An 18120-nucleotide genomic window follows, 5' to 3' on the forward strand; every position below is an offset into this window, starting at 1 on the left:
AAAAAATTTGTGGCTAAATTTTGATATGTGTTGTTTAAACTGGTTATTTGATTTCATAAATGGATTCAACACCCTCAAAAACTCATGCGGCACCTCAATTGTGAAGAATTAATTTGTCAAACTTGTGAAATCAATCCTTATGGAATTTTAGACAAATTAGTGGAAAATAAACCAAAAGGCTTTCCAAAAAATCACACTTAAAGACTACACAATTAAACATAATTTAGTGTTATCAATATAAGATATATATATATAAGCGCTAATGTAGTGAATGCATATAAACATGATGCATCATTTTTACTGAATGCATATAAACATGATGCATCATTTTTTTTGAAATTTTGAATTTGTAATTAAACTTGCCTTTGATTGATATAAGTTATACATATTTAATATAATGTAGTGAATGTATATGTCAATATGAATATACTGCATCAAAGGTTTTGAAAATTTGTATTAAAAGGCTTCATGTTTTTTATGCCAAGATGGAACATAGAACATAGTGCGTTAAAGTTTTTGAAATTTTGTATTAAATCAAGGTAATTAAATATATAATTACTAGGAGGTCATGTATCTTATGCCAAGATAGAACAATGACAATACAATGTAGTGAATGCATATAGTGCATGAAAGTTTAGAAAATAGTGTGTTAAAGAAAAATAACATCTTATCAATTATATCCACCTTTTCATGTATAAATTTTTAATTTTTAAAAATGTATTTATTATTATTTTTTCTTTAAAGTATTAGTAATTTAAAAACATAGTCACATCATAGTCATTCAATCAATTCTACTAATCAATTTGTGTTAGTAGAAGGCTCACATCTATTTCCATTGGGATATTAAAGCTCATATGTTGATGTAAGTCATATCTCTCATCCAATGTGGGATAATTTTTTATTTACCAATGGATAATTTTTAAAATAAAAAGACACTTACATAGTAGAAATGAAATTATAAGAGATGGATGGTCATTTATTTATTTTTTAAGGTCATTTGATGCCTAAGACCATCCTATAAAAGAAGTATTGCTTTAGGTAATTTATATTACATTCTCATGCACAACCCATTATTCAACAATATGTTTTGGGACAAGTAACAATATAGTTAAATTCTAATTTGCAAACGATCTAGATTGGAGGAATTAACTTACAAGGACATTTTAGCGGTAAGTCCTAGTTGAAAAAAATTGGGGTTTGAAACTTTTCAAAGCCATTTTGAGGTTTCAAACGACATTTTTGTGCTTGCAAGCTTTGAAACTTACACTCACACCCATGAGATTGACCTACACTTCAAGACCTTTTCAATGATGTGATAATCGCCTCAATCAAAGGCTTGCATGTGCAAGTTATGCCTCCTAGAAGTTGACCTACCTTATTGACCATCGTGGTACAAGTGGAGGCCATATCAACCCCCATTACTCACAAATGTGGGACTAACAACATGTGGACTTTCAAGAAGATTCTAGAAGGTTCAAACCTTATCACAATTGAGGGTTGAAAAAAGTAAAAAACCTATTCCTAAATAGCTATCGAGCAATGTTAAATATCAAGCCACTTCGAAGAGTAGGGGTTCCAATCTTTTGGATTTTACTTGTTCCATTATTATGCAAAACATTTGAGAGTGGTATTTTAGATCATAAGAAAGCAAGAGCATCTTGTAGAAGCCATTTAGGCCACAATGTCAAAAAAGTAACTCCATACAAGTTTCGATTCCTTTGGACATTCATTTTTATAATTGGAGCAAAGAGACAAGAGAATAAGCCTCACCTTCTAGCCAAGTTCTCTCTTGTGTTGGGTTTCACTAAATAAATCATATGTTAATTTGTGTGGATGGTGGTTTTATGAGTCTGTTCTTTCCATTGCTTATTTTAGTTATTTGATCAATTCAAACAAAGTTAGTCTCAAATCTAAGGAAATAAATCTATATAATCTTATATTTCATAATATTATGGGATCCTTTCTGAATTTTTTTCCCAATGGACTATCCACAACAATTTACAGATCAACAAAGAAAAGTAACATTTAGACTATTATGGTTTATAGCGAATGAATGTATTCATACGACCACTTGTAGTGTGAAGACAAGGATGCAAATCACTAAGATACATACACACCACTAAAAGGGAGAAAGAGGGAGAATGAAGTTGCCACTTGCTTTCACTACAAAGAGTGAAACCCTAGGGTAAGACTATTAGGTTAATTTGAATCTTAAGATTTAATTTACATTGATGTATGGGTGTAGATGATTAAACTACTTAACTTATAGCATAAATTAAGTTTTAAAAGCAAATTAGCAAAGGAAAATGAACCAATTAGGGTTAATTACTGGACATTTTCTTTAGTACAATATAAACCTTAATGTAAGTGACACAGAGAAGAATGGAAAAAATTCACTTGGTATTTGTCACTTTGTACTATGAAAATCCTCACGCTAAAGTAGAGAGTTGTAATAGTGCTTCAAGAGTGATGCACATCTTGGATTGGCTTACTATCAACTCCAAATTTCCTAAAAAAAGACTTTCCCCTATCTCCAATACAAAGATATGTATGTTGTACAACCAATAAACAAAAAACTACTATTGTAAAGATATTGAATAAAATACACGGAGTACATAAATTTGGTGCCCTTAAAGGAGATGAGATGTAGCTATTATGGAACCCCCATTGAAGTTGTAGGGTTGAAACTTCCAAGGTAATAGTGGAACTATGTGATCAAGATTATCTAGGATGAGTTAGTGAACCTTGCAAGATTGGAGCCAAGCTAATGAAATGAGTCCCTATTGAAGTGTTGTAGATGACATGTGCAAACAACCTTAGGGTCTTGAGAGAGACATAATATTTTCAATTGCTATTCAAAATGTGTCCTTATAAATTAGGGTCTTTTAAAGAAAATATGTTGGAAGAAATCAAGAGGATTTTCAAGGAGGCATTGAATGGTATAAATAATGAAATAAATGGAGTACATAAATTTGGTTCCCTTAAAGGAGATGAGATGTAGCTATTATAGAACTCCCATTGAATTTGTAGGGTTGAAACTATCGAGAAATCTAGGGCATCATAATTTAGGTGATTTCTATTGATTAGTAACTGCTTGTGAGTATTTTTTTTATTTTATTAGATTAGGATATTCTCTTCACTTAAGTCATTAGTGTTCTTCTTCATCAAACAACTACCAATTCATAAACATAAATAGATAAGAGACACAACATGTAGGTTATAAGACAGGGCCAAAATGTGTCACTCTTTGAGAGGTAAACCTGCAAAAATTCTTCCTATAGAGATTCCAATTGACGAATACCAAGACCAAGACGCTTGACCTATTAGCCACTCCAAGACCAAGACACAAGCTTTATTGATAGTCAACCTTCTTCTTGACTCCTCTTCCACTTCGACCTTCTTCGATACACAACATTAACATAAACTGAGATCATCTCCTATCATAGCAATGAACTGTCATGTCATTGTCACTGCAAAAGCTTACACTGTCATGTCACCAAACTGTGATCATTGTAGCAACACTGAATCTCACTGTCATTGTTGGTTGCTAATTTTTCCCACTGTTTATCCACATTTTTATCCCTTTCCTATACTCATTTCATGCCCTTGTTGGTCGATTTTCATTCTAAACAACGAAGATACACCTATTGTCATGTCTTTGTGAATTGTTAATCAATGAAGCGTAGTCATAGGGGATTATTGCCTAAAGCGACTTGCTAACTTAAGTTTTTGTGCAGATTTGGAGGAATGATGATCAAATGCATGATTTAGCGTATGATGACTATTGAGCTGGCAATGCTATCTTTGGATATCAGCTGCAACGGTGGATCAACCTATTGACCAACACAAGTGCTATCTTTGAATTTTGTTGTATCTCAAGAAACTGTTATGTATTTGTAGGCAGACAACTGCCATAATCTTAGGCACTGTCAGTTGATTAATGAAATGTATAAGTAGTGATTACAAGGCTGGGAAAGCCACCGCTAGGAGATATACAATATTTTTTAGCTGTAACAACAAACCTCTGTAATGATAATTTTGATTAATACAATTGTTGATCTTTTGAGTATTTTATAGATCTCAATCTTGCCACAACCCTGATCAGGGAGTTGGGCCCACTCTCTTGACCAGGTGCTGTTGGATTAGATGTGTGCATAGGTTTATTTTTTGTTGTGTTATCTCTTTGCTATGTAATGATTTTAGTGTGTTGTTGTGAGTCTTAACTTGCTATTACTCTTATTTGTTGTTTCAGTTACAACTTATTGTTACACATTGTTATGTTATGATTAAATGTTCAATGCTGGGTAGGGAAACTGTGGCCTGCATACACCTTGCATGATAGCCTTGAAATAACCAGTTGAACCATGGATTGACAATTAATGTGGAATTGGGTGAATTGCATGATTCACATCTGAATGCCAACATTTTGGCGTTGTTGTAAGGGAGGCTATCAAAGGCGCGAAAGTATGACCAATATTGACCATAGGACCATTCTCTTGTCCTAGGGAGGGAAGTTTTTCACTCTACTCCAGGTCTTGAGCATTAGATTGTTTGTTTCTTTCATAGGGACTGTTCTCTTGTCCTAGGAAGGGAAGTTTTTTTCACCCTGTTTCAGGTCCCAAGCTTAGAATTTTGTGGTTGGTTTTCTTTCCTTCTTTTGCTTTCTTTTTAGAGGCTACTCTCTCGTCTCGGGAAGGGAAGTTTTCACCCTGCTGTAGGTCCCGAGATTTAAATTTACTTGAATGCTTTCTTTTTATTTTTTGATTGCATGAACAAAGATACAAATAAAAGGAGTAGAGGAAGACCCCCAAAAAGAGGAAGGACAGATCTGGGCATAAATACCTATATCCAAGAAATCATTTCAAGAGCTGAACTAGGAGCATCATCACGAGCTGATGTTAGGGTGAGATCTCATACGAGATCCGCAGGGTAGTCAGTTTCACAACCAGAACCTCCCCCAATAGCATAAGCACAATTCAGGGAAGAAGAGGTAGTAAGCAAAGAATCGAGAGGACTGAACACTGTGAGTTTAGAAGAAGAAGAAGACTTGATGGAATTCACTACACCATTTGATTGAGGGAGTGTTGTTAAATAGACTCAACCACGCATTATAGAACAACCAGAACCTATTGAGATTCCAAGTGAATATTGGAAGATATTCATGGATCCTGCAACTTCTTCGATCGAGTTCCCAATTTGAGATATCAGGGGTGATGCACCTATGAAGCCTATTAATTTGAGAGCATTACCTAAATTTCATGGTATTTGTTATAAATATCTGGACACATTCTTGTTTGAATTCGACGTTGTCTGTCAGGGGTATGACTATATTTCTGATGCTCATAAATTGAAGATATTCCTTGCCACTTTGAAGGGAACAACTTTGAGATGGTTGTTGCGGGTGAGAACACCCTAGGGTCTTGGGTTGAAAACCCCAACAGAGCGGAGGGCAAACAATAACAAGAAATGCTCAGACAAACAATCTAAATGCTTATTCTATTGAACTAGGAAGAAGTGTCCTTACCCAGAGGTCCTACGTTTGGGTAGATCTCGTAGGGTGCAAACCCTCTACTTCTCCTAATGCCTTTGAAACCTGTAAATTATTCAAGAAAATCATATACAATAGTAAAAACATAAATCATATTCATGACATATACGTTAGATCATATAAACGAATGAACAATTACACATCAATATAAGATTCATAAACAAATCACAATATATATCAATTCATAAACATGTTTAATATTAGGAACAAAACATCATTTCTTTATTGATGTAAGCTACAAGAAAGGTGGAAAACTACAACCCGAGTCTTCATCTAGCTCCTAGCGGAACCGTCCTTCGGATTCGTCCTTTCTTGGCCTAAGTAATCTTCCTCCATCATCATACACAAGGATATATCAAGAAGGATGAAGGATATCTCAAAAGAGGAAACAAGGGTTTCCTAAAGCTTTGGGGAGTGCAGGAGGCACAGGGATTTCGTCAAACTCGATCAGGGATAAATCAACTATAATATCAATATCTCATTTCTTCTCCCTTAAGGCCTTCCCATGGAGGTTTATTTATACTTCTCCAAATTATTTTTTTCAGTTGGGAAACAATTGGGCGATGGATTATAGGAGGTGAGTAATAGGTAAAACCCATGAACTCTGCCTGAAATTAGGGAAATTTATTATTTTTAAGTGTTTTAACACATGTACGCGGGTTGGGTATATGCTGACCCGTGTGTACACGCTTTTATCATAGGGCAAAGTAGCGTATAGGAAATAAAACATTATTTTTTAGATTTTGGACCAAGTCTGGAAAGAAGGGTTTCCCTAGGCCATAACCAGAGCATCAGATCTACCAAGAGTGGTAAATGGTGATATAACAGATGCCCCCTAATATATGAGGTCATAAGGGGTACATGATGACTGAAATGTATTAAGTGTATAGAAGGAATCATGCCGAGAATGAGGAGGAGTTCACTAGAATTCAACCTGCCAAGCCAGCGAAAGAGATCAGAAAGAAACTGTTGTCTGAGGCAGGCATACCCATGCTCAGAGATAGTAAAGCATGTCCGCATGTCAAGTAAAAAAGCAGATCCAATATGCATGCAAGTATAAAGGAACCGAAAATACATAATGGATCATCCGATCATAACCAAGAAAGTACATGTCTGGATATCACATATAAATATCCGATCAACGATGTTGAAGTATGAAGCTAATCATTGAAGTCATAAAACTGATCCAAAAAGTACCAAGTCAAATGGTGGAATAAATGGTACTACATTGAAACTCGGGTGCCAACATATAGGATGTCGTTGTACAAAGCTGCAACATATAAGGTGGATGGTGTCAACTAGCAGAAACATGATCAACTGACAAGTGAACCAAGAAATACTTATGCAAACCCGAGTTCTTCACCGACCGCCGTGGTACATTTCTACACAATGGGAATAAATGATCTGAAGTCGACCATGTGAGAAATTGTTTGATTACCGATCATTGATGTATACTGTTAACAAACGTGAGACTACTCATCGATAATGATGATGAGAGTCAAGGTACCCGTACAATCTAACAAGTGTGAATAAATTAGCTGTAGTTGAACACTTGTACGAATCTATCAATCAAGAGACAATGATGTTTTCCCACTATTGATAGCGAAGGAATCTGCCATTGATGACTACAAACCTTAAGGTACTGCCAAATGGACTCTAGATCTCTTTCCTAGAGCAATGAGCTGAAGTCGATGGGAAAAGATCCACTAGAAGGAAGGCATTAAGGCATCCTTCGCCAATCTAGCACGAGTGTAACTTGTAGGCTAATAATGTGGAAGGAATTAGACGAATAAAGATGTAGTAACCCAACCGAATCACGTTTCTGGCGTACAAAAGATGTAGCTAGCGCATGATAGAAACCCTCTGAACCAACCAATAATGAAAGCTGACACAGAGGCGAGGATTCCACCAATAGGGTCAAATGAAAACCAATGTACTGCACGAATCCCAATGTGTGATAATGAAAGCCGATGTCGAACACAAGGGGAACAACTCAGTTGAAGAACCATGATACCGATCGATGTTGAGCACAAGGTGACCTATCAATAATGAAAATAGGGCCAGGGTGCAGCTCTAGATCTCCCCTCAGAGCAATTTTTCGTACCCGATAAGAGCAAGTGTTGCCAACAAGGAGTTAATGGAGACCTTCTCAAACCAGCACGAGCAAAGGACCAACATAGCTAATGTGATAACGAACATGACTCTGACAACTAGGGATGGTCGACTGAAAAATAGGTCAAGAGACACCGCAGAGAGGCCAACTCAGGTTTACTTCCCTTGAACAAAAGCACGACTCAACTGTGACTACATGGAAACATATGATAACTTTGTATAAGTTTGTCATGCAGGAGGCATAAGAAAACTCTCCATATGATTGGAAGAGATAACCAATCAGAGGAGTACTGACTCAATAACAAGGTTAAGGCTCTCCTAAGTCAAACTAAAGCCCATCCTGATGGAGGAAAGACTTATTTTTTGAGTGCTTTTTTTAAGGGTGACACAACTAACTCTAATTTCTATCAAATATGGAAATAATGTCTCGTTCTTGCTCTTTTTGGGATATATATATATATATTATATATATATATATATATATATATATATATTATCTTTTTCATTTTTATGAAGCCTGAAAAAGAATAAAAGAATGTTATAGTACAGTGGAAAAAAAAAGTGTCGAAAAAGCAGATGCTCTAGTTCTTGGGAGGGGAGCATTCCTATGTTCAATGGAAGGTGGCGAAACTGGTCAATGACACTCAAAGGAATGTTCCTTCCACGGGTAAAAGGGTGCGTCAAGTTGCAGAGGCTAAGTGATTGCAAGGTTGATTTTGCGGAAGACATGGTCAAAAAGTGGCTTAAACATGAGTCCAAGTGAAGCTGGCTCAAGGCCAAAAGGTGAAAATAGTCAATATGCAATGCAAGAATACAACTCAACACAAAGGAGCCTCTAGGGTATAAATCTAGGAAATAGCGAAGAAGACAGAGAATGAGTCTCCAATGCACAAGTCATGGCGGGACTAAAGAGGACTCTTGAGCCTAAGAAAAAAAGTTCAGCATGGGTGCCAAGTGACAACAAGGTACTATCTAGGGTGCCCATGATAATGTAGGCTCTACCAGACAAGTTATGGCACTCTAATCAATGAGAAGGTTCCACATCATATCTTGGTGGGGTCAATCCTAAGTCCAAAATGGGAAAGGAAACTGATAAATGCAAAATATAGGTGAAAAACCTAACCTATATGCTAGTTTCGAGAACAAATACCTGTCAGAGTGGATCAACCATCAAAATGTCTAAAGGAGAAATCTTCCAAGTTATGTAGACATAAATAGGAACACTATAAAAGAAGTTAATACATCCCATATATAAACTTCAATTAAAAGCTTGTGTTATAGAATACAAAACTTGAAAATGCGTACCTTATATATACAATATGGTACAAGGAACCACGCAGCCTTGCGACTTACGCATAATAGTTCTTTTGGATAAACCCCTTGCAGGGCTTAGGCCAAGGACTCCTTTGGTAGTCGAAACTCATGGCTTCAAAAAGTTCATCCTGTGAAGGCAAATGAAACTCCAAGAAATCATGAGAACTGCAAGGATCAAAAGAGGGAATTAAGGGGTCCCATGTCCCCATAGGAGGGATTACTCGGTCAACTGACGGGACCAAGTCCCAAGAAGAAAAATAATAGTTCAAAGGATCCTTCTGAGAAGCAATTGAAAATTGAGGATTCAACACCACATAATTCACTCGTGGCAGGGTAGAGTCTACTTGAACACTTGGAACAAACCAAGGGGTATTTTGTAGTAAATTTGAATTAGGGTGGTGATTATCAGATGCAAGTTGATCAATAGTGACAATATTTCCATTATGAGGAAAATACATCACTCGAAAGAGTGAATACACCACATCATTCATAACATAGACAAAATCATGCCCAAGTAGCATATTAAAGTCTAAAGGGCGATCAACCACCATCATATCGATTAAGACAATCTTCCCACCTAAAGTAATAGGCAATTGAGGAAGAACACCCATAGATTCACCAGGTCTTCTATCATAGGCTAACAACTGACTATCAGCTGTCAACAACTTTGGAGAACCCAAATCTTTCCAAGTCAAGGAGGATATAATACTTGCAGAAGATCCTTTATCCACCATACATCAATAGACATTTGTGGAATTAACTCTAACCTTTATTTGGAAAGGTGAAGCAGAAGGAAGACAGGGATCGACAAGATTATCCCAATCAAAGGAAACACTCCTAGAACTTGGAGGAGGTAAATTCGGAGAAATTAGAATGCCCCCTATACTAGAAGACTTTGTACTAGAAATAAAAAAGACTTTGTTGTTAGGCACTCCACCCCACAAAAGAGGAGTGTAATCAGTTAGAGATTGCACTGGCTCGACCACATTATCAACCAATGGTTGATGAGACTGTTGAGAAACCATAATAGATTTAGGAGTAGAAGAACTTTCAGACTTAGACTATATCCTTTGTACCTCTGGAATACCAAGGCACCAATGAGTAAGATGGTCTCCCTTACATATCTTACAAGGTAACTTAGGTTTAAAACTTCCACACCTCGGTTTCTTATCAACATCCATTCCGGCAACATGACTAGTAGCGGTTTGCGGAGAGTCCTGGACATGACTTGCAGAGGTCAATGACTCTTTCCAAGAGAGATAGGACTAGTGCCCCCAACCCTACTCACAGAAGCAAGTGGGTCAACAGAAATATGACTCATAGAGGTAGGTGACCCATTGCTAGTATGACTCACGGTGACTAGACTTATGCCCCCAACATGACTTGCAGTGGCTGAAAGCTCGTCTCCAAAATGACTTGCAGAGCTTGGTGATGAATTACTAGTATGACTTGCATTGACTAGACTTATGCCCCTAGCGTGACTTGCAGCAGCTGAAAGCTTGTCTCCAACATGACTTGCAGAGGTTGGTGATGAATTGCTAGTATGACTTGCAGTACTAGACTTATGCCCCCAACATGATTTGCAGCGGCTGAAGGCTCATCTCCAACATGACTCACAAAGGTTGGTGATGATTGGATAGAACTATTCTTCTTCTTCATCTTCGTCTTCCTCTTCTTTTTAGATCTCTTATTATAAGAGGGAGGAGAAAAAGGAATCCCAAATTTCTCTTTTAAAGAAGATGAACAATTAACACCCACATGATGTCCTTGAAATAAAGCATTCATCTGAGAAGCTTCAAGAACATTAAGAATATTCAAAGTGGATCACAGCCAAATTGGTAGTCCAACATTCAATCCAGGAATATTCAAAGTGGCCATCAAGGGCGTACCAACATTTCCAAAGAAAGGAAAAGAACAAGGATCCCATTTTGGAAGGGTACATTGGTTGGTCTCCATAGGAATATGGGCCATATTAGACTTATTCGCAGATCCTTCCCCTATGACAATGTACAAATGAGTTTCCAAGGAGGATAGATGCATAATCAAAACCTTTTCCCTTGAGGAGGCAACTCCACAATTTTCAAAAGAAAGATCAAAAGCCTTTCAAGATCGACGGAGTGGTAGGTCAGTCACTTAGAATTTAAAGTCCAAAAGTTACAGGAAAAATCCACCTAAAGCCAACTTGATACAAAGAGCAAAGAGAATTCAACTATAAAGTCCCTAAAGATGCAACCAATCAAGCAACTTCCCAGTATTTCCGCTTTGGGTGATGAGGACTGAACACCAAAATACAAGAAAGAGAAAATCAAGGGCCTTCCGAAATTAGTCTGGGATAATGATGCCCTAAGCCTACTAGTGAAGGTATCAGAAGTAGTTACGCTGACCTCTAGACAACAGCCTTTGCCGGTGCAAGCACCCAAGTTTCACAAGGGTACCCTCTAGAAGTACTGCTGAACGTGATGCAATGTCAGCCTTAGGTGCCACAGGATTGCCCTCCACAGCCACCCATGAGATCCCTAGGAAAGGAAACTATGGGCACCAACTCGTATCAAAAGTCGGGTGGAACAGTCGTGAGGCAGGATCCAACAAGTAGGAGAGGGGGTATCTCTCTTCCTTGTCTTCACTCTCCCTCGTGCTTAACTCCCAATCACGGAGCTTTCCCGATCTTTCTAACGATATTGGATTTCGCTCGTTATTCAACTTCTATGTTTGATAATTTGAGCGGCCTTGGAGAGTTAACTCTCCACTCACCTATTCCAAGGCCCTAATGAACCTAAACTTGTTGGTGTTTGTTAATGACAAAAATAAAATGTCTAGTTCATTTTATTAAATTGCTTGATTTTATAGGGTTGTTCTTTAAGTCAAGGGTATTACGAGAGTGAAACTGATGATGTTTATGACGCAAAAGAAACCAATAGAAACCTAACTATATGCATGCAGTTATTTTCTTTCGATGAAGAGTGATTTCTACTTGGGTTCTATGAAAAACTTATATAAGAAAATTTTTCTTCTTTTCTTTTTTGAAACACTCCACACACACTCAAAATCTAAAAAGACTAAGAATGCTTAAGATGCAAACTAACCTAATGCAAATTTAAATGATGATGCAAGATCCTAAAAAACACTCATACTATAAGAAAATGTGCTTCTTTATAAAGTCAATAAGCCAACTTGATAATGAAGAGGGAAAAAATTTTAACAACAAATTTCCCTCCAAAGAAAGCAAAACAAATTGAAAAAGATCACAATTTCTCAACAACAACAAAACAAAAGAAACCAAAAATCCAAAAGCTTGGAAAAAAGAAAAGCAAAAGCAATGTTTTTGTGTTTTTCTTTTAAGGAAACTAAAGCAACTTTTGAGGTCACAAAAAGAACTACTAAATTCGAAAGATCAAGAAAGAAGCACAAGGAGTCCTTATATCTTGCAAGTTATAAAACTCATTAATAAATGAAACTTGAAACAAGAAAGACTACAAACTCTCAAAAACTAATCTGAACATCAGTACAAGATTTCAACAAACCGACAAAATGTCAAGAAATTTTTTTTCACAATTGTCAAAAGAAAATAAAAATAGCACAAAAAGCAACAAGGCCAATCAAAAGGAAAAGAAAAGAAAGGAAACTTGAAATCTGGGTTACAAATGAAATCGAAATCAATTTCTTGTTCTGGAAAACCAAAACATCCAAGAACTTCAGACAGAAGCCTTGAACCCAAGACACAAACCAAAAACTTGCTTAACAAGCAATCCTAGGCCAACTAGGCTTTTTAGCGAGAAGGAGATTTGAAAAAGAAAACTTGCAGGAGAACTGAGTTCTTCAGATAGTGGATGACCATAAAACAACAAAAATCACCAGGCAGTAGACCTAATTGGGCAAAAAGATTTGAAAAAACAATTCAAAAAATTGTATACGCGACTGTGTAAAGACACAGAAGCGTGCACATGCGTTTCTAACACAAGAAACTCGCGTATATGCGAGTCTGTTTGAGGAAACTTGCGTGTATACGCGATTGTAACCCAAGAAAAAAGCATATACAAGGCTCAATTAAGAAAAACCAAAAATCAAGGCCTGATCCAAAAGATCAGACTTGATGCCTGGGAAGCTAATGAGTCAAATAACACTGTAAAAGAAAGCAATCAAGAAAACAAACCCTGATCGAGAACAAACAACCCAAACTAGGAATAACAAGAATGTTATCCCCAACGGAGTCACCAATTCTATTGCGGATGAGAACACCCTAGGGTCATTGATTGAAAACCCCAACAGAGAAGAGGGAAAACAAAAACAATAAATGCTCAAACAAACAATCTAAATGCTTATTTTATTGAATCGGGAAGAAGTATCCTTACCTGAAGGTCCTACGTTTGGGTAGATCCCGCAGGGTGAAAACCCTATGCTTCTCCTGAGGCCTTTGAAACCTATAAACTATTCAAGCAAAGCATATACAATAGTAGAAACATAAGGCATATTCATAATATATACGTTAGATCATATAAACAAATGAACAATTATGCATCAATATAAGATTCATAAACAAATCACAATATAGATCAATGCATAAACACATTTAATATTAGGAACAAAACAACATTTATTTATTGATGTAAGCTACAAGAGAGGTGGAAAACTACAACCTGAGTCTTCCTCTAGCTCCAAGCAGAACCGTCCTTCGGATCCGTCCTTCAGGGAAAATTTTAAGAACCCCCCTCAATTTACATATATAATAAATGGGCGAATCTCCATGGTATATAGGAAATATGGAAGGTGATTTTATCAATAATATGATATGTATATATAATTTTTTGGCGAATCTCTCACCAGGCATGGTGAATATTTTACTCAATTATAAAATCTTGTGTTTATTGAATACACAAATGAAATCATTGCATTTCTTTAAAATATCTTTTGAAATCAAAATTACCGAAATTACATATCGATAACCTAGTGGGTGTAGGATAAAATTCACTCGTTCCATTCACAGAAAGCATGAGGAAAAAACCTAATACTATATATAAAACCAAGAAAAATTCAAATTCATCACTTCTAGGGACCTCGTAACCACCCTGCCAATACACAAGTATGTTCCTGTTTGCAATTAGAAAAATTACCCAAATTGCAATCTGTTTACTCCACTTATAGGGACCTCGTAACCACCCTACCAATACACAAGTATGCTCCCGTTTGCAATTAGAAAAACACCCAAATTACAATCTGTTTACTCCAGCATATGTTGGAAAGTTATAGAAGGATGAATAGTGCAATCAATCCATTCCTTTTAGCCCTGGATTTGTTTCAGTTTAAAACAGAAGTATACAAATATACTTGTCCAATGTCTATGCTTTAACCATTCACCTTAAGATGTTTTTACAATATAATTTCCTAAGTCTATTTAATATCTTCATTATCATAAAAACCAACCAATATCCATCTTAACTCCACATCTACCACTCTTAGGGGGATGAAATCTATTTATCCCTCTGAGCACTTGGTAGACCCAGAATTAAGATGGATCTAAGATAGAATTTCCCCTTTAAATAGTCTATGCTCACATGAATACCATGGGTCAATACCATGGGTTATCATAAACCTGGAACTTAAAAATTACTATTAGTAATTTATAAAAATTAATAAAATTAATAGTTGATTTTTATTTTATTTTTTATTTTAACCAAGCTAAAATGTTTAACATACATTAAATTACAACATCCATTTTTACTCTTGATCGGATCAAATATTTTTTCACTCTATGCTAGTTTGCATATCACAATATTTGATACCTCTTGGGGCTTAGTAGATCCAGAGTAAAGATGGATCTATGTTGGTTTAATTCCCCCATTTAAATAGGCTACATTCCAAGTGAATACCATGGGTCAATACCATGTGCCATTTTGGTGAATACCATGGGTCAATACCATGTGCCATTTTTATCTTTATTAATACTAATATTAGGGTTAATAATGTTTTTTTGCATGGTATTAATAACAATCTAGTCCATGGTATTTGTCCCATAGTATAAATATAAGGTGACTTATGGAGTAAATATAAAAAAATGTTTTATTTGTTTACCATACCTCTCGTTTATTTATATTTTTATTAATTTACCATACCATTCATAAATACAAGATGACTTATGGAGTAGATATAAAAAAATGTTTTATTTGTTTACCATACCTCTCACTTATTTATATTTTTATTAATTTACCATACCTCTTTTACAAATATGGTATTTGGCCCATAGGATTCACTTAAATAAAACCTCTTTCTTGAGCCTTCATAAATAGAATGAGGGTTATGGACTAAATATAAAAAGAGGTTTTATTTATTTACCATGCGTCTAATTTATTTATATTTTTATTTATTTACCATACCTTTTGAGTAAGTATAAAAAGACGTTTTATTTATTTACCATACCTCCACTTTACTTATATTTTTATCTGTTTACACCATTGCATGTATATAAGGTGACTTATGGAGTAAATATAAAAAATGCTTTATTTATTTACCATACCTCTCATTTATTTATATTTTTATTAATTTACCATACCTCTTTTATAAATATGGTATTTGGGCTTTTGGCCCATAGGATTCACTTAAATAAAACCTATTCTTGAAAATGGGCAAATGGAAGGTTGTAACTCCTAATTTCAAGCGCAAACTTTACCTTTTTTACCCTCTCCCTTAAAATAAGGTGGGCTATTTGAGGTGATTTGTAAAAATGTACTATGATACAAAATATTCGCCCACTAAAAATTTAAAACCCCTTAACTTTGCCAAAGGGCGAACATTCACCCCTAAAATCACCCCTACCGTCCTTTCCCGGCCTCAACAATCTTCCTCCATCATCATACACAAGGATATCTCAAGAAGGATGAAGGATATCTCAAAAGAGGAAACAAGGGTTTCCTAAAGCTTTGGGGAGTGTAGGAGGCACAGATATTTCGTCAGACTCGATCAAGGATAAATCAACTATAATATCAACATCTCATTTTTCTCCCTTAAGGCCTTCCCATGGAGGTTTATTTATATGTCTCCAAATTAGTTTTTTCAATTGGGAAATAGTTGGGCCACAGGCTATAGGAGGTGAGTAAAAGGTAAAACTTGTGAAATCTACCCAAAATTAAGGAAATTTATTATTTTAAAGTTTTTTAACACATGTACGTGGGTTGGGTATATGCTGACCCACATGTACACGCTTTTATAACAAGGCATAGTAGCGTATCGAAAATAAAACATTGCTTTTTAGATTTTGGACCAAGTCTAGAAAGAAGGGTTCCCTAGGCCATAACCAGAGCATCAGATCTACCAAGAGTGGTAAATGGTGCTATAACAATGGTTCATGGTTTAGGAGGGAAATGTATTACTATTTGGGATGATATGAAGACGATTTTCCTCGAAAAGTATCAAGACTACTGCAAATCCCGAGATGTTAAGGAAGAAATCTTTAAGATTATGCAGAAAGAGGATGAGAACCTGGAGGACTTTGTGGAATGTTTCCAATATAATTTTCAGAGACCAGGCCATAGTGATCTGGATAAGGACATATTAGAAATAATTTTTCTCTAGGCACTAAAGGAGGAATATTTGGAACTTTTGAACATCGTAGGAAAGAGAGACATATCAAAGAAAGATTTTGACACCATTTACGAATTGTGCATTAAGTTTTCACGTGGAGCTGCAAGGCAGAGGCAGGGGATCCAAACCCTCAAGAAATCAAATGGTGGAGTTATGAAAGAAGAAATTGGAAACTTGCTGGACAACTTGAGGACTGATATCTAGAGCACACTATCCTCACAGCTGATCGTTTTACAGGCGAAACATAAGCAGATGGAAGTAGAGATGGACATGTCCATTTTCTTTCCTCAATGTAGGAAGAATCACCTGTTGAAGGAATGTCCACTGAATATTGTCGAGACCTGTTTTATATGTGAATAAAGCCATTCCACTGGCACCTGCCCATCTCTTCGTGGGCGGAAGGTAGTTTTTTAGGGCGCAAATGAAGAAGTAGATCAATTGTAAATCATGGGATCAAGGAAAACATGGAAAGCGCAACCACAAAAAATGAATCAAGGTATGTCTCAAGACCCTTCTCAATATTTTAATAATTTGAATTTTGGGCCTCAGTCTGTACCTTTTTCATCTTCATGGCTGCAGTCTTGTCAATATCCAATGCCCTGAAAACCATGGGTCCCTCAGTTTGGTCCAATTCCTTCATGGTCCCAGAATTTGCGTGGACCTCCTCCTCCTTCAGGATAGTTCTCCCATCCTATGCGCAACAACAGTTATAGCTGCCCTATAATGCCTCCATAAGTAATCCTCCTCTTTGTCCACAAATGCCTGTTCAATCCAGCCCAAATCCAAACAATAGGGGGCCTCAACAGGTTGAGACACTCAACCTTCCTGCATAAAGTATTTCCACATAGGAATTTAATGAATTAAATCTCCGGTCTGGTCGGGTGGTAAATGCTCAGACTTCACCAATAATTGTTGAACGTACTGATGATGAAGTCCCAAAACCAAAACCTAGGAATTATGTTGGAACAATTGGGGACGAGTCAACAAAAATTCCTATGGAACAATAAACCCCTTCTCAAACAATTGTTACTAAAGGATGTCAGATCGGTCCACCTTATCTCAAGAGACTATCTTTGAGCAAACCGAGTCCTTGTCCTGAATTTGATTTTTTAGGGGAATTGCAAAATTTTTTGTCAAAATCCCATTACTTTAAGCTATGAAGGATGTATCGATTTATGCCAAAACAATCAAAGAATATTGCTCTAAGAAACTTGGAAGAAAACCAAAGGATCCACTCATTATTCACGTTATGGGAAAATTATCAAATATAATGTTGGGGAAGTCTATGCTTGTTATGTACAGAGATCCAGGGAACCTGATTCTTACAGTATAGATTGATGGGGTTGATATCCCAAATGTGCTGGTAGACTTGGGGAAAACAATTAATGTTATAACTTCTGTAACTGTGATTACCTTGGGTCTGTGAAACCTTAAACCAACACCCACCGTCCTAGAATTGGCAGTTTGGTGTACCATAAGACCGATAGGGAAGTTGAAAGATATAACAATTTTAGTAGACTCATGGCACTACCCTGTTGATATTTTAGTATTACATACCCAATCCCCGTCCGGTG

The sequence above is a fragment of the Pinus tabuliformis genome, chromosome 7 (assembly GCF_031772625.1).
Source record: "Pinus tabuliformis cultivar Carrire ecotype Pingquan chromosome 7, CPIR1, whole genome shotgun sequence".
Lineage (NCBI taxonomy): Eukaryota > Viridiplantae > Streptophyta > Pinopsida > Pinales > Pinaceae > Pinus > Pinus tabuliformis.